This window comes from Juglans microcarpa x Juglans regia, chromosome 8D (assembly GCF_004785595.1).
Source record: "Juglans microcarpa x Juglans regia isolate MS1-56 chromosome 8D, Jm3101_v1.0, whole genome shotgun sequence".
Taxonomy (NCBI): Eukaryota; Viridiplantae; Streptophyta; class Magnoliopsida; order Fagales; family Juglandaceae; genus Juglans; species Juglans microcarpa x Juglans regia.
The window spans coordinates 24097199-24124989 of NC_054608.1; the positions used below are offsets into that span (position 1 = coordinate 24097199).

General features: G+C 41.1%; 1 protein-coding gene and 1 long non-coding RNA gene across 3 annotated transcripts in view; one reads left to right on the top strand and one right to left on the bottom strand.

The window, feature by feature from the left end:
- LOC121241996 (thaumatin-like protein 1b) overlaps positions 1–27791 on the top strand; it is a 99140-nt gene that overhangs the window by 53302 nt on the left and 18047 nt on the right. The gene's annotated exons all lie outside the window — the stretch shown is intronic.
- On the bottom strand, positions 11678–12226 carry LOC121241998. Its single transcript, XR_005935869.1, has 2 exons — positions 12192–12226; positions 11678–12080 (listed from the first exon to the last, which is right to left on the bottom strand). It is a non-coding gene; the product is annotated as an uncharacterized LOC121241998 (long non-coding RNA).

The following is a 27791-nucleotide window of genomic DNA, read 5'->3' on the forward strand; positions in this document are numbered from 1 at the left end:
ATCCCCGTGGGTCGCGCATCCCTCTGTGAAATCCATTTCCCCCCGTGATGGTCATTCGATCCAATAAGATATGAGTTGGGTTTGTGCTTATTTCCAATTTGTAGGCTATTATTGCACGATTTATGATTTCAAAGCTGGGTTTTTTTATTTCTGATCTCTAGGCTATGATTGCATGATTTATGTTTGATTTCTAAGTTTTGTTCTAGGCTATCATTGTGTATAATTTACTGATTGAAGTTTGTATAATTTACTGAGTTTTTGAATCACCTTTATTTGATTTCAACACCTCTATTTTGTTCACCTCTTTGCTTTAGGTATGCATTGGGATATTTTCAAAACAAGCAGTTCATCTCTATTTTGTTAATCTCTTTACTAATAAAAATGGCTAAAGTCATAGTAGTAAGTACATCTTTAGGAGAAGACTATTGTGAGGAACAGAGGAAGTAGTCGGTGGCCCAGATGGAGGAGTGAACCTGGCAGGGGGGAGGGGGGTGGGAAGCTGGCGGTGGCCCCAGTGGAGGGATGAAACTTAAGTAAAATCTGGTGACGAGGAGGAAGAACGTGGGGGGGGGGGGGGGGGATGAGAATATTTAAAAAGAGTTTTAGATCTGTTTTGGAAATGGAACCAAAACATATGTGTTTAAAAAAAAATTAAATGCCACGTCACCAGGTGTGTGGTGTATGTAGAGTAGATGGGCAGATGAGTAGAACTTGTCATTAAACAAACGAAGTTAGGCATAACAACAGTAATTGACAATATAGTGTGGATCGAGAATCTCGTAGGAAAAAGCACATACTATCAAAATAATAATTTATATATGAATAAATTATATATTAATATATATAAATTTTAAATAGTCTAATCTGAATTGAGGAGTCCAAAAATGAACTTGCAGTTTGGAAAAAAAAAAGAGTAAAGGCCGAAATATGTATATCGGCCGATACGGTCGGAATTTTGATCTGAATGAAACAATATACATGTCTGTACCGGCTACCCGGCCGGTATGACACTGATTTGCGTGCATTATATCTTTCTACACCACAAACTTATAACAATGAGAAGCTGGATTAAAAAGTCTCTCTCTCTCTTGATTAAGATCAAAGCCATATGCATATGATCTGTATACCAATAATAGCTTACTGATCTGTATACTAAATTGTTTCATTATCCCCATTAATTTTGATTTGGCAAAATCTTATCCTTATCTTACTGCTTCAGATTGGCCTTATTTATCTGGATGTGCATCACTTTCTATATGCTTTAACAATGTTTACTAGCAGAGTTTAGAATACAGATATTGATATAAGCTGTACGTGGTGTGTATATTGTTGTGTGGGAAATTGTGAATACGCGCACTTACCTTTTGCCTAAATAACAATCGAGTATCATAATCTGCCTCCCAAAGCCAATGTATGGTGGTGTTAAGGTCATGCACCCAATGCAAATTATCTTCATCTTCTATTCCTTAAGACTCTGTGACAGAAAGTCTTCATCACGGTGCAGCATCTTATAATTATTTTCTCCAAAGATACAAACAATACAAAGGAATTATAATCTCTGGAGCAAAAGTTTGCTAAGTATCGCAAGCTATCAAGTTCCAAGTACGTTAAGTTGTTCAAAGTAATCATCACATTTGCTTCACCATCCTCCATTGCTACTATTTATGTAATCCTTTTGGATTCGCTTATAGTCATTTCCTTGAGTTGCACCAGAGTTTTGGCTGTTGAGGATGATACTAAATTGATCAATCCATGACAATTCGATATTTTTAGATTTGTCAGATTTTGAAGAGATATGGAATGTGGCTGTTGATGTTGTGTTTTTCGGGCCTGGGCAACTTCACACCCTCGGTATACGAGCGATCACCTGCACAGTAACTATTATGGGGGGACCTCCGGGTCCGTTGATCTTCCGATGCTTAAGTCAGTATGGAGAAGAAGATAATAAAACAGCAATGAAGATAATAGCTTAAGTTGATAGCGATAAATTGACTGATTAATGATGATTACCTTGTTTGCTACTGGTAGTGTCCTATTTATAGTTACCAACCAGGTCCCCGCCATAGTGGGGTGTTGCATAGCAAGGAATAATTTGCCTATGTTGTTGATTCATCGAGCTGCTCCTGTGTTGCCACCTTGCCGAGCTATGAGGGGCCAGGCTTGCTGTGCGTTGCTCGGGCTTTGGGCCGTATTGAATGCGGTAAGCCTTCTACTCTGGGCCGCATTAAATGCGACACACCTTCTGCACTAGGCCGCATTGAATGCGGCACACCTTCTACCCTGGGCCGTATTAAATGCGGCATGCTTTCTGTCTCGAGTCCCTTCCGTCTGGTGATGTATGCCATGTCCCTTCCTTCTCTAGCCTTGCCTCTGTCTTTTGTCCCATCAACCTAACCCGACCCGGGTGTCTCTCCTACCCAAGCCTTGATCCAGGTTGTTTGTTTGACTCAGTCTGTGTGATATGACTGGGCCTTGCCTTTGGCCCAGTCTGACCCAGCCCATATATCTGGGTTGTGATCTAAGCCCATTATTTGGCCCAACATGAGTGATTTTCTCCATTCATTGCACTCGGTGAATTTTTAGCACACTTGTGGGCTGGAAATTAAAAGATTTTTTTTTTGTTTGAAAGTGTAGAAGGCGAATAGGCACTTGCCCATTCATTGTTGATGTGAACCGATCTCTCCGTAATCACTCACACCGGCCTCATTAATTAACAACTGCTTTATGGCATGCCCACACCGCTTGGGATTGGTTTGTTCCACATATACGTGTGGTAGGTAAACGTCACGTCGTATTCTTACAACCGAGGCGTATCGTCAAATCCTGTGTCACTATTTCAGATACGCAACTATTCTTTCCCTATTTATTTTTAACCTCACTCCTTCTTCCCCTTCTTTCCTTTTGTTTGTGTCTCGCTCTTTTCATTCACCTATTTGAAGCCCTAAAGTTTTCCTTATTCTTGGGTCTACTCTTACCATGACTAAATGAAGCACGAATGAGGCCTGGTTCAATTATTACGCCGGGAAGGGGTGGACATCGACTATGACTAGTAATGAACTTTGATCATTCTGCAGAGAGTTCCCCATCCCTGCCGAGACTGCTCTGGAACTCCCTCAACCTCGTGCTACAATGGTTGACGAGCAGGGTCTATCGACGAAGGTGGCTCTCTATCCCCACATGTTTTCATTGGCCTGCATCTGCCATTTTGCCGTCCCGTGAGCGACATCCTGGACTTCCTGCAACTTGCACCGGTGTAGCTTAACCCTAATGCTTGGCACTTGGTCCTGGCCAGTTGTGTGGCCTTTCAGATCCTTCTAAGTGACTCATAGTGTGTATCGAATCAATCAACTTGATGAGAATTGTTGTAGCTTCCAATCCTGTTCTCCCAAAAGATGCTTCGCTATTTTGGAGAGGCGTTATTCTTTGATAAAGGAATGGCACTGGTGATTCTTTTTCGTCAGGGGCTCTGGATGGGAATGCCCAGAGGGGGAGCATGAATACAACTAGTTCCCTGTCCGATCCATTTGGGGTAAGGTTCCGACCACCAAATCTCTTGCTATCACATTATCAGAGAGTGAGGAAGTCAAAATTGCTTCTGTCATATCTTGGGTTATGGCGCATCCTGACTTAGCCGAAACCAATGCATTACTGAATGACGATTACATTCATTGCTATGTTGTTCTCCCGCACCGCACTCATGTGTTAGGTCAGGACTTTTTATCAGGTCCACTCTCTTCATCAAGCGAGAAACGTTGTGCGGCTTCCCATCCTGAAGATAGCCACGCCAAGCAGTCTCGTACAGAGGATGGGACTTCTACTTCCACACAGTCAATTCCTACCAGAGAGATTCCAGCCACTTTACTGAGTCCTACTAAGCTAGACGTTCCTCGTAAGAAGAGGAAGAACTCCCAGCAAGTCGCCTCCGAGGGCAGTTCCGGTCGAGTCGCTCAAGAGAGTGGCACTCACCGAGTGGCTCCAGAGGGTGTTTCTCATCGAGCTGCTCCGAAGGGTAGCTCCCACCGAGCTGTTCCCAAGGGCAGTTCTCACCGAGATACTCCTAAGAGTAGTTCTTGTCGAGCTCTTTCGGGGGGCGATTCTGACAAAGCTACAAAGAGTTCCCACCGAACCGTTCTGGATAACAACCCCCTTGAGGTAACTATTCCAGACTCTAAATTCCTTCCCTTTGTTAAATTTGTTTGAGTAGAGGATTATGGTATTGAGCCTTCTTTTGCAGGACCCGCGAGGGGAGAAGGAGCAGAAGTTGTCATTGCCTTTCTTTTTGCTTCAGACTTTGAAGACCCCGTGTCTCGAGGTCCTGCGTAGGCGGCGAGTGTTTGTCCCTCCTTCGAAGAGACTCTCCTCGAGGAGGAAGTCCCCTTGTGCAGGTGACCCTCTCACTTCAAAGAAATTCTGACTGAGGTTGAAGCATCTTTTGGGGAGTGTTTCACCGACGCCCCGTTCCACCCCTAGAGCCCTCTGGCCTAGCTTTCTCTGGTGGCCCTTCGATTCCCATTCCATCAGTCTCCACCTCTCTTCCCATCCTGCCTTTAGAGACAGGAGTTACTTTCATCGAGGGGGAGGGGTTAACCTCTTTGGAGACTGCAGAGCTGAGCACCGCGAAGGTTGCCGAATGGCTCATGGCTGTGGAGCTATGTTTCGAGGGGGCTACAGAACCCATTCCTCCTAAAGTTCCAGTTCCCTTGTTGACCCCAGAAGTTTCTCCTTTGGTTGGCATCGCCCAAGTATCTGTTCTTCCTCCTTGGCTTTTCTCTGTTCATTCATCATTCTTTTATCGTCTGTCGAGCCACTTGTTTATCTCTGGGGAGCCATGTCCCTCAAGATGAGTCTTTTCCTTTGCAGGAAGACATTGTAATAGTGGAGACAGAGGATGACTCTTCCCTTGCCTTTAGCCCCCCCCCCCCCCCCCCCCGCGCGCATGCGCGCTCGGGAGCTGCTCAGGGTCGAAGCTCGGTCCAAGCTGAGGGTCTGTCAAGTTCCCAGTTTGTCCTCCCACAGGATCCTCTCGTTGAGGCTCCTGATATGCATGAGGGGGGAATCCAATCTACCTTTCGTGCATGCCGAAGCCCTTCTGCCATTGGTGTGTGTCAAGCCAGCTACTTCTTCTGGGCCAGGGAATTCGCAGGGTCCCAGGCCAGGTTATAAGAATGCCCAGGCAGAATCTTTTGAAGCATATGCCCAGAAGTTCAGACCTGTTTTCACCAATGTGAGTACCTTTCCTATATTGTCGTTTTGGTCTTTCATACTTTGCTAAGGAATTTTGTTACTACTGGTTTCATAGGCTGCCGATCAGCTAGCTGATCTAGTTTCTATAGAGCAAGAGACCCTTGAAGAAGATTTCAGAACACAGAGGGCGTTGAACAAGCAGCTGAATTTTTTAGGGGAGAAGCTGATGGGTGACCATCATGCTCTTGAGGTGGAGAATGAGTCCTTGAGAGGGGACAGCATGCTCTGTCATTAGAAGATCTATAACCAATGAAAAGAAGCCAAGGTAACGGGAAAGTTGCTGAAGGCAATGGCCATGGAGCTCGAGGTTAAGGATAAGGAACTCCAACTGAAGGATGTGGAGATAGACATACTCCAAACTAAGATGTCCTTAATAGTCGATGGTTTTGAGTCTGCACAGAGAGACCTTGAGGATCTTCGAGCCTAGTCTGGTTCCCTTTTTGCCGAGAGAGACGGTGCCCGTTCCGAGGCTTTAAGGTTGGAGTGCGAGCTGGAGTTTGCTCGGGAAGCACTGAGGCAGAGCGAAGAAATTGCTAAAGCACTAGTGAATTAAAAGAAACGTGCGGCCAAGCTGGAGCGCAAACTAGGAATCACCTAGGAAGCGTTGAGACAAAGTGAGGAGACCATCGAAACGCTGGCAAGTGAAAAGAAACACGCCACCCAGATTCGATGTCGCATGTTTCATAAGTACATGGGGATGGCCAAACAAGAAGATGTGATAATGGCTTTAGCCCACGTCTCAATTTCTCGCATGAAGTCTTCTTTAGCGGCAGCTCAAGACCGCGCAGACCAGCTGGAGTCCCAACTTTGAAAAGCTCCTGCCCTTCGCAACAAAGCCTGGATCAATGGGTATAAGGAGGGTCTTAAGCGTCTTCAGGAAGTGCTTCTTTAGAACCCTTAGACCAATCTCCGTACTCTGAATCTTCGAGGGATCTCACCGAACATGAATGCCTCTGAGAAAATGCTAATGTGGGGAGTAAAAGACATGCCCTTAGCCTTCCACGATGCTCCCTCTTAGTTCCCAGTTTCCCCTCATGTTGCTTGCATGGATTTGCCCCATTTTTTTTGTAATTTTGACGATAGTAAAGAAACGGTGCCCTTTAATCATATATATGTGTATCTTTTGTTTGCTTCCATACTGCTTACTGTATTGCTACCCTTTCTTCTTTATTGAACTGTTTAATTCCATTCATCGTTGATGGAGATTCAATGCTAACAGAGTGATGGGTGAGACCCTTTCGTATAGATGGGTACCGAAGCAGGTACTCTAGGAAGGGTAGTTGCCGAGTGGTAGTCCTTTGCACCGATCTGAATCCTTGTTGAGTCTTCATATTTGTATGGAGGGATGCTAACATTTTGTACGCTACCTTCACTACTTTTAGGCCTGCATTGGGTTTTTGACATAATTTTGATAACTTTATACAAAGTAATGTACCTCTGGCTTTGTCTGGGCTCAGCTGATTCGAAGCTTATGTTTTTTCCTCCTTTTTGCCCACCGTATCCTGTAGTCTTTTACTTGTTGAGCCTCTATTTGGGCATCTGCCGCACTGCGTAAAACATAGGTTGTAGGTACCAAGCGGATTGCAATCTTCGTTGGTACCGAGCGGATACTCCTATAATGGTGCTTTGTCAAGTGGCAATTATGTTGTATTCTATAGCTCTTTACAGTTGAACCAATGCTCAGATGTTTCACCACGTAAAAATCTCTTCGTGGCAAGTGTTTCACCGCGCGGCACCACTTTTACGCACATGGGCGTCTTGATCTACTGTTGATTTCATGTTTATCCTGATATTACCTTTATTGATGTCTCTTCATTCCCTATTCGATTTGAATGTTGTTCCACTCCTGTTGGCACAGCTGTGCATGCTGTTAATTTTTCCACGTGCTTTACACAGCACGTCAATTGAGGCTTTGCATTTAACCTTCTTATTAACCTGCTCTATGAACTCCGCACAATGTGTCAGTTGGTATTTCTTGTAATTAATATCCTCATTAACTGCTCCATGAACTCCAAGTAATGTGCCGGTTGGGATTTCCCATAATTAATCTCCTCATTAACTGCTCCATGAACTCCGCGTAATGTGCCAATTGGGATTTCCCATAATTAATCTCCTCATTAACTGTTCCATGAACTCCGAGTAATGTGCCGGTTGGGAATTCCCGTAATTAATCTCCTCATTAACTGCTCCATGAACTCCGAGTAATTTACCAGTTGGGATTTTTCATAATTAATCTCCTCATTAACTAGTTCATGAACTCTGCGTAATGTGCTAGTTGGGATTTCTTGTAATTAATCTCCTCATTAACTACTACATGAACTTCAAGTAATATGCCGGTTGGGATTTCCCATAATTAATCTCCTCATTAACTGTTCCATGAACTCCGAGTAATGTGCCGGTTGGGAATTCCCGTAATTAATCTCCTCATTAACTGCTCCATGAACTCTGAGTAATCTGCTAGTTGGGATTTTTCATAATTAATCTCCTCATTAACTACTTCATGAACTCTGCGTAATGTGCCGGTTGGGATTTCCCGTAATTAATCTCCTCATTAAATGCTCCATGAACTCCATATAATGCGCCGGTTGGGATTTCCCGTATCCTCAAATCTCAAGGGCCTACGCTTTCCTATGGGAGACACGTGGACGATCGGGGAGACCTTAGGGACATATGGTTGCCCAGGGAGGTCCCAAGAGTTATGGTACCTCAGGGACGTCAAACGTTGCTCTCGCCTATAAAAGGGACCTTTCCCTTTCCCTGGGAAACTCACCCCACCTCGCATCTCTTTTCTTCCTCCCAAACTTGGCAATCTTCTATGGCTTCCTTCTTTCCTTTCGTGTTTTAAAAGGGGCGATGCCTTTTCCTTTGGTGCTCAGGCTGTCGCTAGTTATGGCGGTTAGAGTATCGAAGAGGAAACAAACCTATCATATGTCTTGTCCTTGCCCTTTGCTTATGGCACCTCGCATGTTATTGCCCCCTTGCTTACGAGGGTCAACCTCCATATGCATTGCATCAAAACTTGCATCCTACAAGTTCTGTACGGTGCTCGATCAAGGCAGTGGTTTGGCAGCCACGGTTGAGGAGGACAGGAACAAATAGTTCAATGGGCAATAAAATCCTTGGAGTTGAGTTCTCTTGCCTCCCTACCGACCCTCTGTTCCCTAGAATACCCCTCCACCCTGCCCAACCTTGAATCCCAGTTTGCCCTTCGGAGAACCTGGCTAAGGTGCTACTGGATTCCCTTCCCCCGAGAAAGAAAGCTTATCCCTTCGGGGAAGATGCAACTTTACTGCTGAGGATTCTAGTTTTGCTCAAACGAACCCAGACTGACACGGCATCCATCTTCTTTGACAAGGGGGAGTCACTCTGCCGATCTCCCTATTCCGTTTGGCCAGGGTGGGACTCTACTGAATGCTTTTCTCCCTAATGGAGATATTGCTTTACTGCGGAGTCTTTGTTCTGTCTGGCCAAGATGGGAGTCTACTGGACAACTTCCTCTGCAATGGAGATATTGCACTGCTAGTCATCTTGTTATTATCCGGACGAGATTTTTCTTTTTGTTTTTGTAGCTTTTGCCGATGTAATATTCTTCTTGTACCTCTGTTTGTAACCCTTTTCGGGAAATAAAAAGACTTGTTGTTTGTATATCTGTTTGTATGAATTTTCGCTTTTATTCCGCTTTTGTTGACGTAATACTCTTCTTGTCGCCCAGTTTGTAACCCTGTTAGGGAAATAAAAGGACTTGTTGTTTTTGTATATCTGTCTGTACGACTTTTCACTTTTATTTCGCTTTTGTCCCGTTGAGCTTTTTCAATCTGAATAGTAAGAGGTCTACCGATGTGAAGTTCTTCCGAGCCGCCATTTTTTCTTTAACTCTTGCTTCGTTTAATTGGGCTACTGAACTTGTATCATGCAAAGGCCTGTTCGGTACATAAAATAATTTTGTATACCTATTCGTTTGTTTCTGCATCCTTGCACGAAGCTCGACAAGTCATTTAGACTATGTTGAGAATAGTTGTTAGCAAGTCTGAGCTTGTAGCTCAGTTCCTGTGCTTTATACTTCGTGGATTTGCATTTATAGGTTGGCAGAGCCCAAGGGCAATATTTTGAATACCGTACCGGAAGCCTTACCGGTCAAGGCACTAGAACGAAATATTTTGGTTCCGGTACCGTTTCAGGATAATATTTCGGTCACGATACTGTTTCGGTACCGGTACCGTTTTGTGTACTGTTTCGGAATAATTTATACCTAGATAAATTATATATATACAAGCATTAACTGTATTCCAAAATAACAACAAAATAAATCATAAACTCAATACTTCTCAATACAAGTCTTAAGTTTTAAGTTACAAGTAACATAAAGTTATAAATACCAACATTATCATGATAAAATCATTAACGTCACCACTTCCTCTCAAAAATACTAATCCTCATCAAAAAGACAATAAGGATCAGGATTCGACATGTTAATCAAAATATTTTCATCAACGTCATCACCATCATCAACATCAACACCAATATTATCATTTTCTTCCTCATTTAGTGAGGATAATGGCTCTTCAATACTTGCCCAATCCAAATCTTCTCCATCAAGAAGCTCAAATTCTTCACCCACCCATTCTTCCATCAAATTAATGTTTTCAAGATTGATTGGATCTAAAGCATCTCTTCCCTTTTTTATGCTCCTGTCAAAATAAAATCAAACATAAGTGAAAATGTTATATATTTTTCAATAGTGAAAACATTAGAATAAAATAAATTTACCTCTCTCAGCTTCAAGTTATAACGAACAAATACTAAGTCATTCAAACATTTATGCACTAATCTATTTCTCTTCTTCAAATGAATAAAATCAAATGTGCTCTAGTTTCTCTCACATCCAGTTGCACTACAACATTGACTTAGTACTCGAACAGCAAACCTTTGAAAACATTGGAACCTCGCAACTAAATTGGGTCCACCATGCAACTATAACAATAATACAATTATCAATTATTAATTAAATACAAGTAAAAACAAAATAAGATAAAATTTAAAGTACAAAGTCACATTATTTAACAAATGATATTGATAAATGATAATACCTGGATTAATCTTATCACGCTGGTGGATTGCTAAAGAATGTCCAAACTCACCTACTGCATTCTTATACAAGTCAAGTTCTGCAATGATCTTGTCTTGATTATCGGGATCAAGTTTCATCTTCATAACACAACTATTAAAACCTCTTATAACATCATTTTTATTTTTAAAATTGGGGCTATAGTAAATTCCAGGGTTAAGAAAACAACCTGTTGCATATAATGGACTGTGAAGCTGCCTATCCCATCTAGAATCAATGATCCTGGTGAATGGATTGAATAAACTAACTTTGTTATTGCATCTTGCTTTTATGTTCTCTTTGGCTCTTTCCATTGCATCATACAAGTATCTCATTGCAGGCTTCTCATCCCCGTCAACAAGTCGTAGAACACGAACCAAAGGCTTACTAACTTTGACAATAAATTGACATTGAGCCCAAAACTCTTTATCTTCTAAAACGATCCCAGCTATCTCCTTCCCTATGTTGCTCTTAGAATGACTTGATGCAATCCATTTATCACAAGTAAATATTTGTCTGAGTTCTTTCTTAAACAAGAGCAAACATTGGATACTTAAAAAATTTGTCACAAATCTTGTAATTGCAGGACGACACAAATCATGACCTTTGGTAAAGTCTTTTCTCATCAATGCCAAAACCCAACCATGGTTATAGATGAACTTTGTTATCTTTTTTGTCTTTTTTATAGTATCATCAATAAGGGGAAAATATCTTGGATCAGAAAAATTCTCCAACATTAAGTCTATGCAATGAGCTGCACATGGGGACCAGTAGAAAGAGCCATACTTCTGTTGTAACTTTTTTCCTGCAGCTTTATAACTTGCATCATTGTCCATTATAAACTGCACAAGATTCTCAGCTCCAATTTCTTGAACAACCTCATCAAAGATATTAAACAATGTTTCAGCATCTTTTCTAAGGCCAGATGTATCAATAGACTTCAAGAACATTGTACCTTTCGGACAATAAACTAAAAAGTTGATTAATGATTGTTGCTTCTGGTTTGTCCAACCATCTGCCATTAGTGAACAACCGGTCTCATTCCAAACCTGCTTAATTTGGTGCAAATAATCTTGAACCTCATCCACAGCCATTTTTAACAAATTTCCTCTCAACTCATATAAAGAAGGACCCTTGAATCCTGGCCCGATGGTAGTCATGGCGTCGATAGCTGGTTGATAAAACTTGGATTGAGCCGCATTGAAAAGCAGATTAGCATCATACCACCAGCGTGCTACAGACATCTTTGCAGTTGTTGGGCCCCAGGAGTTGTTCTTGGAGCAAAAAATCTACTTAATCCCCCTACTGACTTTCCAGTTCTAGATTCGATCGACTTCCCCTTACCTTTTGAAAGCTGAGATTGTCCCTCCATACTATTACTATCATCAATATCATCAGATGTTAAATCTATATCGCCTCCAATCTCTGACCTTATTTTTCTTTTCTTCTCTTTGTTTTTTGGCATTTCACCAAGCAACTCTTTCATTTGCCATTTTACATCTTCAGAGACCTTTTTACATGCTTCTACATCGCCTGGAATCCCAGCTAGATGACGCTTCAACCGAGTGATCCCGCCACCGCTAATTACTTTATTACAATATAAACATTCAGTATTATTTCTTGCCCCTGGCACTGCACGTGCATGGGCCCATGCTGGATCTTCTGATCTTATAGGAGCAAGTGTTGGAGTTGAAGTCATACCACCGGTTGATTGACAACTAGACATTTTTAACTATTAAAGTATAAAAATTAACACTTATAGGTAAGCAAAATTAAAAAAAAAAAAAAAGTCAAAAGAAATAAGAAACTTAGAAACTTAGAATCAGAATCAGAAAGAACGCACCAAATAAGACTGCTTCAGTAGAAAATTAAGCGTTCTTCCATACACCTAACTTGAAATAGAATAATTTGAGTTTCATTTCCATTTTGGTTTGGTTCCAAAAAGACTATATATATGGCTCGGCATATTTACAAAAAGCCAAGATGTGAATTTCTTAATTTATAAGCTGGCTGGCTGGTTCAACAAATCATAGGATTTAATTAATTAGCAAGAACAGAGTTGTGCGTGGACTCGTTCGTTTAAGTATGATTTACAATGTGCAACAAGAATGCTTTTTGGATTAAAATAAAGGTGGGAGTGGAAAGCGTTTCAAGCCTGGCAAATTTTGTTGGTATTAGGCTAGCTAGCTACTTATATTCACAACTCAACAACAATAAATACGTAATATGCGATGATGTTAAATTAAAACAATCCAATCAAATAGAGTGGAAATCAAATATAATCAAATATAATCATGCCTCCACTTGCATATAGTTACAAGGACGATAACATAATTGAAACTGAAAGGCCGATAAAGAAGAAAGAAAAAAAAAACAAAAATACTTTTACAGAGGCCAGTAGTCATGAATATTGTTTCCATCGATCTCCATATGCCCCCTTCAATAATTAATTAGAATTGCGACCATGTGAAGAAGTAGCTGATCAAGGAAAACGAAGAAAAAGAGCTTACCTTTGTGTGAAATAGAGCCCAAATCGCACTATCACAATTCACAGGGCTTGAGAGAAGAGATGACTCAGAGGAGAGCTTGAGAGTTGAGAGAGTTACTCAGTTACGGTTGAAATCGATTTTGGGAAAAAGAAGAAAAGTCAAAAGAGTTTTGTCAAAACCCTAAGTAATGTGAAAGTCTAAATTCTGAAATAGCCCTTAAGTACTTAACCAAATTACGAAACTGCCATCCAAAATTCAAACCAAACGGCAAGCAAATTTTTGTAATGGCTGAAATATGTGTTTCAGCAAGAAAATCAATTTTGGGCGGTACGGAACGAAGACATAAATTGTACCAGCCAAGTGGCCGGTACAAAAAATACCAACCTTACCTGCCAGTACGGTATGATATCAAAAACACTGCCCGAGGGTCCTGCTCCCTCACCAACGCATTTCACATATTGCATGAAGCTCGACAAGTCATTTAGACTGCGTTAAGAATAGTTGTTAGGAGGTCAGAGCTCGTGGCTCGATTCTTGTGCTTTATACTTCGTGTATTGACACTTATAGGTTGGCAGAGCCCGAGGGCTCAACTCCCTCACCAATGTATTTCACATATTGCACGAACCTCAGCAAGTCATTTAGACTGCATTGAGGATAGCTGTTGGCAGGTCAGAGGTCGTTGCTCGGTTTCTGAGCTTTATACTTCGTGGCCGATCTAGAGACCAGGCTTATCTGATTTAAGCTATTTACAGGAGACACAATAATGTAACACCTGAAATTAGGCCATAAAATTTCAATTAATCATAATCTTACATTGTTCGAGCCTGGCTTGGATTTTTCATACAAAATACTTCCTTAGGTGCTCGGCATTCCATGGGTGTGGCAACTCGTGTCCTTCGTGGTCCTTAAGTCGATATGAACTCGGTCTTCCGGTTGTTGTTACCACATATGGCCCTTCCCACTTGGGGCCTAGTTTGCCTTCATCCTGAGTAGTAACTCCTGTTTGTTTCAAAACCATGTCCCCCACTTTGAAATTGTGAGGTCGGATCTATTTGTTAAAATATTGTTCAACTCTCCGCTTGTTGGCTACCGCTCGGCTTATAGCATCCTCCCTCCTTTCTTCCAAGAAATCCAAGTTCTCTCTCAATCTTTCATCGTTAAGATCCAAATCGTAATGTTGCACTCGATACGTGGGTACTGCTACTTCAGCTGGTATCATGGCTTCAGTTCCATAGACGAGGGAGAAAGCAGTTTCTCCTGTTAGGATTCTTACCGACATTCGGTATGCCCACAATGTAGTCGGAAGTTCTTCAGCCCATTCCCCCTTTTGGCCTCCCAACTTCTTCTTCAGAATGTTAAGCAACGTTTTGTTGGTTGCTTCTACTTACTCGTTGGCTTGGGGATGTCCCGGCGATGAGTACATAGTCTTGATTTTGAGCTCTGAGCACCACTCTTGATAATGGGAACAATCGAACTGTCTCCCATTGTCCGAGATGAAGCTTTGAGAGATTCCGAAGCCACAGATTATAGATTTCCAGAGGAAATTAGTAATTGCCCAAGCCGTAATTGTTGCTAGAGCTTCTGCTTCCACCCATTTCGTGAAATAGTCTACTACCACCACGACAAGCTTTACTCCTCCTTTGCCTACAGGGAGGGGGCCAATGAGGTCTAGTCCCCACTGTGCGAAGGGCCATGGGGTGGTGACAGAAGTGAGTTTTTCAGGGGGCAATGAGGAATAGGAGTGTTCTTCTGGCATTTGAGACACTTTCAGGTGAACTCGTCGGCATCCCTGCGAGCATTAGGCCAATAATATCTCGCTTGAGTAGTTTGCACTGCTAATGCCCTTCCACTCGCATGATTCTCACAAACTCCTTCAGGCATTTCTACTAGCATGTACAGAGCTTGTTCGGAGGAGATACATCTTAATAGAGGCTCAGCGTAGCCTCTTTTGTATAGGACTCCCTCTACCAAAGTGAACTGAGCTGCCCGATTCCTAATTTTCCAAGCTTTCTCTCAATCGTCAGGAAGGATTTCCTCTCGAAGAAATCTTAAAATGTCCGTTGCCCATTCTGGAGGTTGTAGGACCTTGATAGTTGACACTGCAATTCCTACTGCTGCCACATCAATAGTTCGGATTACCACATGATTTCGGAGTGAGAATTCTTCTTGCCCTGAGGCAGCTTTGGCTAGTCAATCTGCTTCTTGCTTCTCTCCTATCGGGATCTGATGGATGGTAGAATATTGGAAGAGATCCCGCTCTTCTCCTACCCATTGGAGATATCTTTTCAGATTTTCTCCTTTCGTAAGGAATTGTCCGGTTACTTGCCCCACTACAATCTAAGAATCAACCTTTACTTCAACTCCAGTTGCCCGCAACGATCGGCCAATTGTTAGACTTGACAAGAGCGCTTCATAGTCGGCTTCGTTATTGGTGACTTTGAGTCCGAGCTTGAACGCGTAATCAAGTTTTTCTCCCGAGTCTGTTATTATATGGACTCCTACTACTCCCCCGGATTGGCAGGATGAGCTGTTAACGTAGACCTGCCACGGCTTGCCCTGGGGCATAAGGACTATTTCCTCTGTAAAATTCGAGAATTCGGCTACAAAATCTGCTAACACCTAGCCCTTTATTGTGGTGCGCGAAAGATACTCGATCTCAAACTTGCTTAGCTCAATCATCCAGTTAGTCATCAGATCGTAAGTATCTGGTTTCTGCAATATTTTTCTCAAGGGAACATCAGTTTGGACTTTTATTGGGTGAGCTTGAAAGTAGGGCCTTAACCGTCTGGTAGTGATCACTAATGCAAATGCTAGCATTTTCGTTCAAGGGTATCTAGTCTCTGCCCCTCTAAAGGCTCTGCTTACATAATAAACCGGGTGCTGAACTCCATCTTCTACTCAGGTCAATACAGAAGACACCGCATTAGGCAGTACCGCCAGGTAGACAGTCAAGTCCTCTCCCGGCGCGATTTGGCTAAGCAATGGTGGATGAGCCAAGTGTCCTTTAGCTCACTAAAGGCCCTACCACAATTTTCATCCCATTCTTGTGCTTTCCGTAGGACATTCAAGAAAGGGCGGCATCGGTCAGTTGACTTTGCGATGAAGCAGCCCAGGACAGCTATCCTTCCTGTCAGTTTCTGGACTTCGTTAATAGTTCGGAGCGGAGGCATATCCATGATTGCCTTAATTTTTCTGGGGTTAGCTTCAATTCCTCGCTCAGAGACCATGAAACCCAAGAATTTTCCTGATTCGACTCCAAAAGGACATTTTTGCAGGTTTAGCTTCATTTTGTATTTTCTCAGTACTACAAAAGCTTCCCGAAGGTCATCAATGTGTTGCTTGGGCTTCTTGCTCTTAACCAGAAGATCGTCTACATAGGCTTCCATATTTCTCCCGATCTGGTTCTTGAACATTCGGTTGACCAAACGCTGGTATGTTCCTCCTGCATTTTTGTGGTCGAACGACATTGCTCTGTAGCAATAAAGTTTTGTATCAGTGATAAATGCAATTTTTTCCTCATCATCGAGGCTCATCTTGATCTGATTGTAGCCAGAGTATGCATCCATGAAGCTGAGCAAGGTATGCCCAGTCGTCGAGTCCACTATCAAGTCTATCCTGGGAATGGGGAAGCTATCTTTAGGGCAGGCTTTGTTTAAGTCGGTGAAGTCAACACACATTCTCCATTTTCCACTTGACTTCTTGACCAGTACAACTTTGGAGAGCCATTCCGGATAATGAACTTCCCGAATGAACCCCGCAGTTAGAAGGCGTTCCACCTCTTCAGCAATGGCAACATATTTCTCCGCACTGAAACTGCGGCGCTTTTTCTTGACTCTTTTGGCCTCTGGGTTCACACTGAGGTGGTGTTCTAGTACTGATCCATCGATACCTAGCATTTCTTCATGGCACCAGGCGAAGACATCACGATGTTCCACAAACAGTTGCTTCATAGACTGGCTCAACTCGGCGGACATTTTAGATCCCATCCGCACAATCCGCTCTGGTTTTTCAGGATCCATCAGTATCAAAAGTAGTGACTCATTGGGTTCTGCCTGCCTTAGTGCCTCTTCGTCCCTTACTTCGCAGTCTAGTTCAGTTATAGCCAGAGGTGGAGGCATGTCCACCCCATTGAGTTCTACCTGCCTTAGTGTCTCTTCATTCCATACCTCTCGGTCTAGTTCTGTTACAGTTGGAGGTGGAGGCGTGGCTTCTTCCATGTGGCCTTGCTCTAGAGTTCGTATAGCTATCGCCTTTGACTTCATCTCCTGGGTGTAGCAATCTCTTGTGGTCTACTGTTCGCCACGCATTTCTCCTACTCCCGATGGGGTCAAGAATTTTACCTTCAGGTGATATGTGGAAGTTACAACCTTTGCTTGGTTCAAGGATGGGCGTCCAAGTATCACATTGTACGAAGAAGTGGCTTTCACCACCAAGAAGTCTATCATGAGAGATGTTGTTTTGGGAGCGGTTCCTACCAATACTAACAAAGCAATTGCCCCGATCTGTTGGACAGTGTCCCCTGTGAAGCCGTTGAGGGACGTAGGTGCTGGCCGCAACCTATTAGGGGTGATTCCCATTTTAATGAATGCTTCCCAAAAAAGGATGTCGGCAAAACTGCCATTGTCGATCAATACCATTTTGGTCTGATAGTTAGCAATCTGTGTCGCTACCACCAATGAATCATCATGAGGGTGCGACAAACCATGTCCATCTTCTTCGCTGAATGTCACCAGATATTCTCCAGATGGGTCTCTGCTATTGCATGATGGTCGTTGGACGAAGAATACTTCTTCGTACTTGGCCCTCCTTGCATGGGCCTTTCGTGCCGAGGAAGTCATTCCCCAAGCATATCCTCCAACTATGGTGTTGATTTCACCTATGGGGGGTTCTTCTCTTCTTGAGTTTCCTTGTCGCAGGTTCTCTTCATGGGGGTTCGCGGTTCTTCCTCTGTCGAGACTTCTATTATTCCCCCGAGTAGGATTCTGGTCTCTTGGGGTTAGGCTGTAATTCCTACAAATTGGACCCTGATTCCTACGAATGGGGCTTCAGACTTGGTCTCTCTGAACGGGGCTTCGTACCTAATTTCTCCAAGAGTAGGGACGGTATTCTCATTCCAGCTCATCGCTCTCATCTTTATATTAGTCGGCACGGATCTCTGGGCCGTCAAATCTTCTCCACTTCGTATAGCAATATTGCGTGTTATGTCCACTGTTCCTATGAAAGGAACAATATTTGGGGCGCGACAAGCTTTGTCTTCGTTCTTCATGTTGACTTAGGTCCTCCTTAGCTTCTTCCGTTAGATTAGAATGTATGCGAGGGCTAGGTTTTCCTTTGCCCTTGGTTTCGTAAATCCTTTTCTTGTAGGCCCCTGGGTTCGATCCTTGATGTCGGTTTGCCATTTTCTTGTCTGCCCTCTCCAAGTCACCCTTTCTAGGGGTTGTTAACGCTTGGAGTGTATCCTCTCCATTTATGTAGCTGTCTGCTCGGTCCATAAATTCCCTTAGGGTTGACCAGGTCTTCTGGCAATCTCTGTCATAAAGGGGTTACGAGGCCAGATCCTTGCTAACAGTGCGTTCAACATTATCTTTTCGTCTTGGTTGTCCATCGTCATCCATTCCTTGTTAAACTGGGAGAGGTATGATTTAAGGCTCTCGTCATCCCTCTGCTTGATAGTCAACAGATAGACCGCCGGCCTTCTCTTCTCCTTGTTCGGTTGGCCATGAATTCCATTAAGAACTGACGTGCCAATTCATTGAAAGTATCCATAGTTCCAAGTCGTAGGGATCCGAACCACACTCTTGCTACCCCCTTTAGAGTGAGGAGGAATGCCCTACATGCTATTTCACTGGAGAAACCGTAGAGAGTCATGTGGGCCTTGAAGGTCTCCAGGTGTTCCAATGGGTCCTTTGACCCATCGTATGCTTCCATCTCAGGAACTTTAAACTTCGGAGGTATAGGTACCACCAGAATCTTTGTGTTGTATGGGTGTTCAGCATTGGTGAGTAGCTGATCCACTATGGAGGCAGCTTTGCTACTTCTATCTGGATTTACAAATTGATTTTGCGTCGTTCTTCATCTGCGGTAGTTGCATCAGGCCGAGGATGGTCCCCGAAGTGAGGACTCTGTTGGTCTGTCTCAGTTTCTTTGTCATTCCTTCGTAAGGCAATGTTCTCTTGTCGGAGGGTCTCCATGTCTGTCACGAGTTTCTGTATTGCTTTATTTTGCCGATTGAATCTTGCTTCCATTGCTTCGGACTGCATCATTTCACACTGCGAATGCTGAGAGCGGGTTGTTGCCGGCATACGAAGGACACGCTAGTTATGAGACAACAGAGATCCCACAGACGACGCCACTACTGATGTCGTGTTTCGCGGGCTTCGTTAACTTCATACCTTCATTATACGAGCGATCATCTACACAGTAACTACTACAGGGGGGATCTCGAGGTCTGTTGATCCTCTGATGCTTAAATCCGTACGGAGAAGAAGAGGATAAAACAGTAATGAATATAATAGCTTGAGGTGAGAGCAATAGATTGATTGATTAAAGATGATTACCTTGTCTGCTGCTAGTAGTGTCCTATTTATAGTTACCGACCAAGTCCCCACCATAGTGGGGTGTTGCATAGCAGGGAATAATATGCCTATGCTGTTGATTCATCGAGCTGCTCTTGTGTCACCACCTTGTCGAGCCATGAGGGGCTCAGGCTTGCTGTGCATTGCTCGGGCTTTGGGTTGCACTGAATGCGACATGCCTTCTGCTCTAGGCCACATTGAATACGGCACGCCTTCTGCCCTGGGCCACATTAAATACGGCATGCTTTCTACCTCGGGTCCCTTCCATCTAGTGATGTATGCCATGTCCCTTCCTTCTCCAACCTTGCCTCCGTCCTTTGTCCTGTCAGCCTGACCCGACCCGGGTCTCTCTCCTGCCCGAGCCTTGATCCAGGTTGTTTGTTTGACTCAGTCTGTGCGATATGACTAGGCCTTGCCTCTGGCCTAGTCCGACCCAGCCCATATATCTGGGTTGTGATCTGGGCCTATTATTTGGCCCAACAGGAGGGATTTTCTCCCTTCACAGTGGCATTAACTTTTCAATTCAATTGTCACTGCAATTACACCAACGACCTCCATTTTTATTAAAAAGAAAAAAAGTTCAAAAAATTTTGTGCAAGTAGACAAACTCAAAAACCTAGGAAGCTGATTGAAGTTGACACTAGGATGACAAGAAAGCACAAGGGAAATACAAGGAAAGAAATTCTTGCAGAAAGGAACATATCAGAAATGATGATGTGGTCAACCATGGTTGGTTACTCTATCAATCATTCAGTACTTAATACATAGCTTTCGATCTTCATTAGGCCCTCCAGTCACACCTTGTGCTGAACATTCAAATGTGTAAACATGAGGTGGTAAGATAATTACTGGAATATCTTGTTAAAACCACATTGGAGATGGACACAAGAAGCGAGTGACTACGTACCTCTGTTTTAGTGACATCATGATCATGAGCTTTTCCGCAGTGAAACATAAATATGACTGACTTTATGTGGTGTGAATTAGAGTGAATGATGGAGGGAACTAAAAGTTAGACCAATCAATCACAATGGAAAAAAGGAAGAGAAGCATATAGAGAAAGCTACATTCTTGTAATGCAATCGAACATGGTCTAAAAAGTTCAAGTTGTTGATCTTAATACTTGAGCCATAAGCTAATTGTGGATGCCTCTTCTTGAGACCTAACGAACATGGTCTAAAAGGTGCAGCCTCTTCATGCTTAAGCACTAACCTAATTCTGCATGATGCAAGATGTTACACTCACGGTTGGAGTACATTTCCAACCCATTTTTTATTTTCATTAGTTTAAGGCCACTTTGTTAGTAGTGTTAGGGAAGACAAACTCACCTAAACTCAATAAAACCCATCGAACAAGTCAAAACTCAGAAAGCAAGTGAACTTCCTAAGCATATGAAAAAGCTTCATTCTAACAAGATGCAATAAAATACAAGGCTTGGTTATGTTACCTCCAATTCGAGATTAGAAAAAGTGGGGAACAAATAATATGTCCATCTTAAAAACAGAGGCGAAATAATTGCACAAAAGAATATTACAATAATATTTTTACTAGCGTTGCAAGTTTTCGGAGGATTATGTAATAGAAATCGATTAATTAGTACTGAAAAAATGAAATGCATTGAATAATAATACATGACTTGCCTTTCTCCGAATAAACTGCAGGCTATCAAACTAGTTTCTCCTCCCAAAGCAAATGTATGGTGGTATTCAGGTCATGCTTTGGTGTGCTTAGGACTCATGACTGAAAGTTTTCATCTCACAATTCTTCCTCCAAATATGGGAACATGATAGAATAACTTCCCGAGCAAAAGCTTCTGAAGTTTGGTAAGCAATCAAATTTTAAGCCGATTAATTAGTTGAATGCCATCAGTACTTTCGCTTCATCATCTCCCTTGCGACAATTTCTGTTATTCCTTCGCATGAGCTTACACTCATTCTTTTTGAGCTATACTAGACTTTTGGTTGTTGGGTACGTTATTAAATTGATCAATCTTTGACAATTCAATATCTCAAGTGTTAATGAAAAATATTATATGTTGGTATTGTTCTTGTGACAAAACTTAGTCCAATTGAGTTATAAATATGTTGAGTAGGGTCTAGGTTGAAATTGGAACAAAAAGTACAAAGATTATAAATTCACAAGATCTAATAAGATCGACTAAGGGCTCGTTTGTTTTTAGAGATGAGATGAGATGAGATGAGATTAAAGTTAAAAAGTTGAATAAAACATTGTTAGAATATATTTTTTAATATTATTTTTGTTTTGGGATTTGAAAAAGTTGAATTATTTATTTCATTTTGTGTGGAGATTTGGAAAAGTTGTAATGATGAAGTGAGAAGAGATGAGATGTTTCCTGAAAACAAACGAGGCCTAAGCCAGAGTAAATCACTCGTAACTTTTAATTCTTATTTTAGATTGATGTGATATTCATGTCTTTGGAAAGCTAACTCAATTATCTACAAATTCTTTTTTTTACAGGGATCATCAAATTCAACCATTTATGGGGTCAAAAACTAGACAAAAGAGTCGCTCGGCAACTTGCTCGAGTGAAAATTTTGAGAATCGATTTTTGACTAGGGTTTGCGGCAAGCAAATGATAGCTAGGGAATGTTATGTGCAGGAATTACGAGGCAAAGAGCACAACGAGCCTAAGCCGGAGTTGCGAAGGGTGGAAAGACATACCCTTCTCACCTAAAGTCATCCAAAGCTCAGCTAGGAAAAAGCCCGATGAACCAGTAGGCAAAGACGCTCCTGAACAAATGGAAGTTCCCCTTTCATTTTGTGTTCAATGAACAAACAGTGATGAGATTAGTAAGAAGTGCAGCTTGCTTTTATTTGTATGTGTATATATAATTGAGTGATGTAACAATTCTCCAACATTTCTAGGGTAAAAAATGGACAGAAGAGACGCTCGAAAGTTTGCTCGGTGAAAAGCCTGAGAATCGGTTTTTTACTAGGGTTTCAACTCTTTAAGTGGTTTTCTCAAATCCTAAGTATATATAAAACACTATGCACAACTTGTAGGGCGTGGATAGAGGCTAGAGCTGCCATATTGATTGTATTCTTCATAAAAAATCATGAGGAGATTCATTGTGCATTGAATATTGACTTTCTCTTGATAAATAAACCTCCATCATATTGTGCATGTATTTGAGTGTTGTTGAGTCCATTGGTGTGGTAGTATTTTTTGGCCGAAAGGATTTTAGGAGCTGTCGTTGATGTAGAGATCGAGTTGGTTCTCATGATAAAACTATAGAAAGGCCAGTGGTCCAGAGTTGCCAAGGTACAAAAATAGAATGGGATACTCATGGTATTGCAAGCTAGATTTAGTTACTTCAATGGTTTTGTAATTGTTTCTAAATTGGTTGTAACAAACTCAATTTCTGTAGTGGATTTTAAATGGTGACTTACACCTGGATTAATTTTAGATTTTGAAGATGTTCTTCAAATGCGTTTCCACTTTGTTACCAAAATTGATGTGTTGATTATTTCTTGTGATTTAATTCATTGATTGGGTGATTGATCGATCAGAAGTTTAAACAATCCAATAAATTTAGAAAACACCTATTCACCCCTAAATATTTGGAATCTAAACTACTTATTTTCATTAAGATTTGATAAAGTTGGGAAATAAACAGAGGACAGCACTAAACTTCTCAATTTGTGACATTATGAGACTACTAGAATTCCTGTAACACCCAGGCCGAAGCCAGTGGATAAGCCCAGCTCACTAGAAGAAACCACGTTGCTTTGAGGTAAAAATTTAAGCTTTCTTTTTCCTACCCTCTATATCTCTCCCTATAATCCCACTCACAGCAACCATTCCTTTCACAAGCCACCGTGAACCAAGTCAACAACTAGCTGCATCCCACGTTCACACGCCAAGGCCAGATCCCACGTCGGCCAACCCCTAGGCCATGCACAGAGGTCTCCACGTCCAGCAACCACCCAACAAACACGGCAACACGCCACAACCCTGCCGAGACCCATAGAAAACTAACTCAGTTGCTCAATTTAAATTTCCAACGGCAGAACAACCTCAAACCATTCGCATCCCCTCCTTGACTCCATTCCATGACAACCACCTCCAATAGCCTCACCTTAGCCACCACGAAGCACCTCCTCTCTCGGAATACAGTGAACCAACCATCTCCTACATGAAGCCGGCAGCCACGTCTCTTTCGGAAGCCACCATGCTGCTGTCGTTCCCTTCCGAAACCGCCAGTCTCCTCTCGGTTCTAGGAACATTAAGGCCACACAACCGTCACAAACCTCTTTTCCCATTACCAACCATCGTACACGGCCGAAACCAATCGCTACGTGCTCTTCCATAGCCAAAAACACAACCCGCAAAAAAACCTCATCATTGCCACCCTGCACAACCCAGCCTCTGTTTTCATACACCCAAACAGAGCACCCCCAAGCCCTGCACAACCCTTCCACACAAACACTTCAGCCACTGCTACATGCTAGAAACTGTCCGGAAACAACCAATAAACACCAAATGCTGTCAGAACTCTCGGGAGTCACAGAACCGGCAGACCGGTCCTCCTTCCATCGAGCCCAGATCCATTCCGTTTTCCCTTATCCGAGCGGTGTGTTTTTGTTCCATCGTGGTCTTCCAGTGGGTTCCAGCCGTCACAAGGTTTATCTGCCCCTCTCGAGCTTGGCCTCCATTGACCTCAACCCAGTGGCTGCCATTGATCTTAGCTGAGTTTGGAAGCCCACATAAACTCAACTGCCGTCGCACAGTCCTCTCTCCTTGTCTCTATTATTTTCTTGCTTTTTGTGAGATTTTTGTAGTATAGATGTGTACCAATAGTTAGTGTTATTTCAAAAGTGCCACTACATGTGTTGTGTAGTTCACTAAACTCAAAAAACAGATGCAAAATGTGTTCTAAATTTGGGCTGGGTAATTGCACATAGAGCTTGTACTTGAATCGGTTAAGCCTGTTTGGACTGTTTATGTTGGCTGGACTTATATTGAGTCTATCCTATTGTCGGTTTGATTTTTAATTAAACTTGTGTATGAGTTGGGATTATGTTAGGTGGGTATTAAGTTGGAGATGTATTTTACATCGGTTTAATTTTAATTAAGTAAATATGTTAGCCCTATTCTTACTTTACGGAAATGATTTAGAATTTAAAGTATTAGCTCGAGAAATTAAGTGGGAAGTGATGATATTGGTTACGAGAATTCTAGATGTATTTAGAAAAAATAAGTTATTTTAGTATTTTAGGTTTAAATATCAAAATACGTGTACAATTGGAAACTTACAGAAATTGCATGACTATTTCATGTGTGATGATTGATACTCTATTGGCACTGTTGCGAGAAAATTCAAAGAAATTAAAAAGTCTAATTAAATGGGGCTTATATGCTAGACTTTGTATAAAATGAAAATGAACTGACGTTGATTTGTGAAAAATGTGCATGATATGTTTTAATAAGAAATGTGAAAACAACCACAGTTATGTATTCTGTATTACTCATGAAATTTGTATAAAAGAGAAAATATTTTCTGACATGACTGGTGTAGACATGAGCAATATTTTGACATGTTGTTTCTAAAATGTGCAAAAGAGCGAATATGAAATCTGGGAATTGTATACATGTTACATGAAAACGTTCTGAATCCGTTTTTGATTATATGAAAATGATATGAATATGTTCAGCACTCTATTTGATATGATATGCATATGAAAAAACTTTGGTATGACTTTTTGATTTTGTAATAGCAACAACAGTCGAGAAATTGCAACATCAAATTGACACAAAAAAAGGTTCAAATAGCGATTAAATACAGTGTCAGTAAAAGAGAAGATCAATTGCAGCGTTTTTGTTAAAATTTGTGGCGAACAAATTTGGTCAGTTTTAGAGTTGGGGCAAAATTTAAAAACGTTGATGAAAATTATTTGCATCATTGAAATGCAAATTTGTAACGAAATCAATTGGACCCAAAAAATTTATGAAACCGCGATTGGATATAATGTAGGTAAAAGAAGGTTACTTATTGTCGTGTTTCAGTTGCAACGTCCATCTTTGTGGTGGAACTTTAGAAGATAGTTTTTACAAAATGAGACAGGAATTACTGACCCTTTTAAAACTTCTTCTCTTTCCTTTCCAGGATATGAAAGGTTCTAAGTGTAACATAAGAACCTAATCTATAAATTAAAAGAGAGTTTGCAACAGAAATCTTTAAATTAAAATTAAAGTCATTTTACAAAATTACCCTTTCATACGTTACATAAAACTTGCCAGGACTTCAGTCACTCTTCTCTTAGGCCATGTTTGCCCTGATGCTTCTTCCTCACTTTGTCCTTGGGAGGGGGAGGGACATACGTAAAAATTAAAGTGAGTCAAATACTCAGTAAGTATTACTTCATATTGTAAAAATATACTAACGTAACTTTTTATTCATGTATTCATCATTCATCATACATACTTTTCATAAACATTCATTTCCTTTGAAAATATTACAAGGTGGAGTTTTTCCTTAAAAAGGTTTTCCTTTCATAAAACATTGTCCACATGTGTACATCTTTCATAAAGAGCTAAATGATTACACAACATTCAACCTAACTTTTTTCACTTTTCCTCTGGCCGGTGCACACTATTACGCCCTGTGTGCTTGGAGTTAGCGGTCTTTTGGACTCGGATTCCTCTCGTGGCTACAGTTTGGGAATCTCTTTCAGTCAGGGGGTAGCACTGGGTGCACTACCAATACTACTTACCCGGCATTACAATCCGCCCAGTCCTTTGGTACCATCATTAATTTAGTCATGGCCATTACATATTTTCATACATTAGAACATTCATTCATTTCAGTCATTTCATTTTCATTCATTTCAGTCATTAATCCATTTCATTTCATTTCATGGAAAATAAAGACAATAGCTACTACATACAACATCCATTCACATGCATACAAATATTAGGATGCATAAATAGGGGTTGTAGCCATTCACATCCATTCACATGCATACAATTGTTGTAGACATGCATGATATGATGTCTACCTCCACTGCAATATGACTTCACCATATTGGACCCCGACCCACCATTGCCATTTGCCATAGGTTCGTACAATTCGTATTGTTTTCGTATTTATATAATTTTTTGTATCTAATTGTTTTTATAGTCTTACTATCATATGCACACCTCAAGTCTCAAACCTAATTCCAAGCCGAAATTCAAATGATATATTCTCAATGTCGCATCTTGATTCTCATCTCATCTTAGTTAGTCAGATTTTAATTTGTAATTTTTTCTTTTCTAATGGTTCTTTGTAATTTTAACTTTTGTTTCTTGTTTATAATTCTAATTTATTTTCCTATTCAATTGTTAATGTTTCAGATTTTATGATCTCATAACTCACAGTCACAGCAGGCAGGCAGTATTAAATTCTATTTCCACCCTTAGCCATTTGCCCCAAATGTCAAAGTCAAAGTTCAAACAACTCAATTTTATTTAGATTTTACATATTTAGTTATTTGTAATGTTGATACAATTTCCCTTTTATGTTTGTAATTTTGTAATTGTTTTATCTTAATTTGTATTATTATAATATTTTAGTTATTATAAATTGTATTATTGTAATTGCTTGGGAGTTAGGACTAGGAGTATTACTAGTACTTCATTTTCTCTTAATTTGTATTTTTTTTATTGTAAATTGAATGCATTGTTTATTGTTATTTAATTATTATACATTTTGTTTATATTTATTGTTGGGCATTTCAATGTTTTTGGACCACAAAAACAGCTTCTAAACACATGACCCATTTGGGTGGTAAAGGGGTGGACGGATAGGATATCCGCCCCCACACCCTAGGGGCGAAAACCCCACGCTCATTCCATGTTGGGAGAAAGAAAGGAGGGGCTGCACCATACGGTGCAGATAGCATCCCTATGGTACTTGTCTTAAATTTATTAAGCCAGAGGTCCTAATTTCGAAAAAGTAAACGCCACAAGGCAGTACATGAACAATAATTCTCTCTTATTTTAATTGCAATAAAAAATTTTAAAAAAATAAAATAAAAACTTTTTAAACAAGAAAATAAAAAAATGAAATAAATTATGAAAGATTTGGGAATTTTCTATATCTGGGCTTGAAAGATTTGGATTCGCAAGTATAATCCAATTAATTAATCCATTCTTGAAAAGAAGTGGTCGGCTAATTTTCCTTCGGAAATAGCTTAATTGTCATCTGTTGGCCCAATAGAACCAGATTTTCTAACTTTGATTAGTGGTTGGATAAAAAAGAAAAAAAGGGCTTTGAACTCCACGCAAACAGAATACGCTAAGATTGTGTTTGGTTGTTAAATCAAATTCAACTCATCTTAAACTAATTATTGATAGGACTTATTATCTTTTCAACT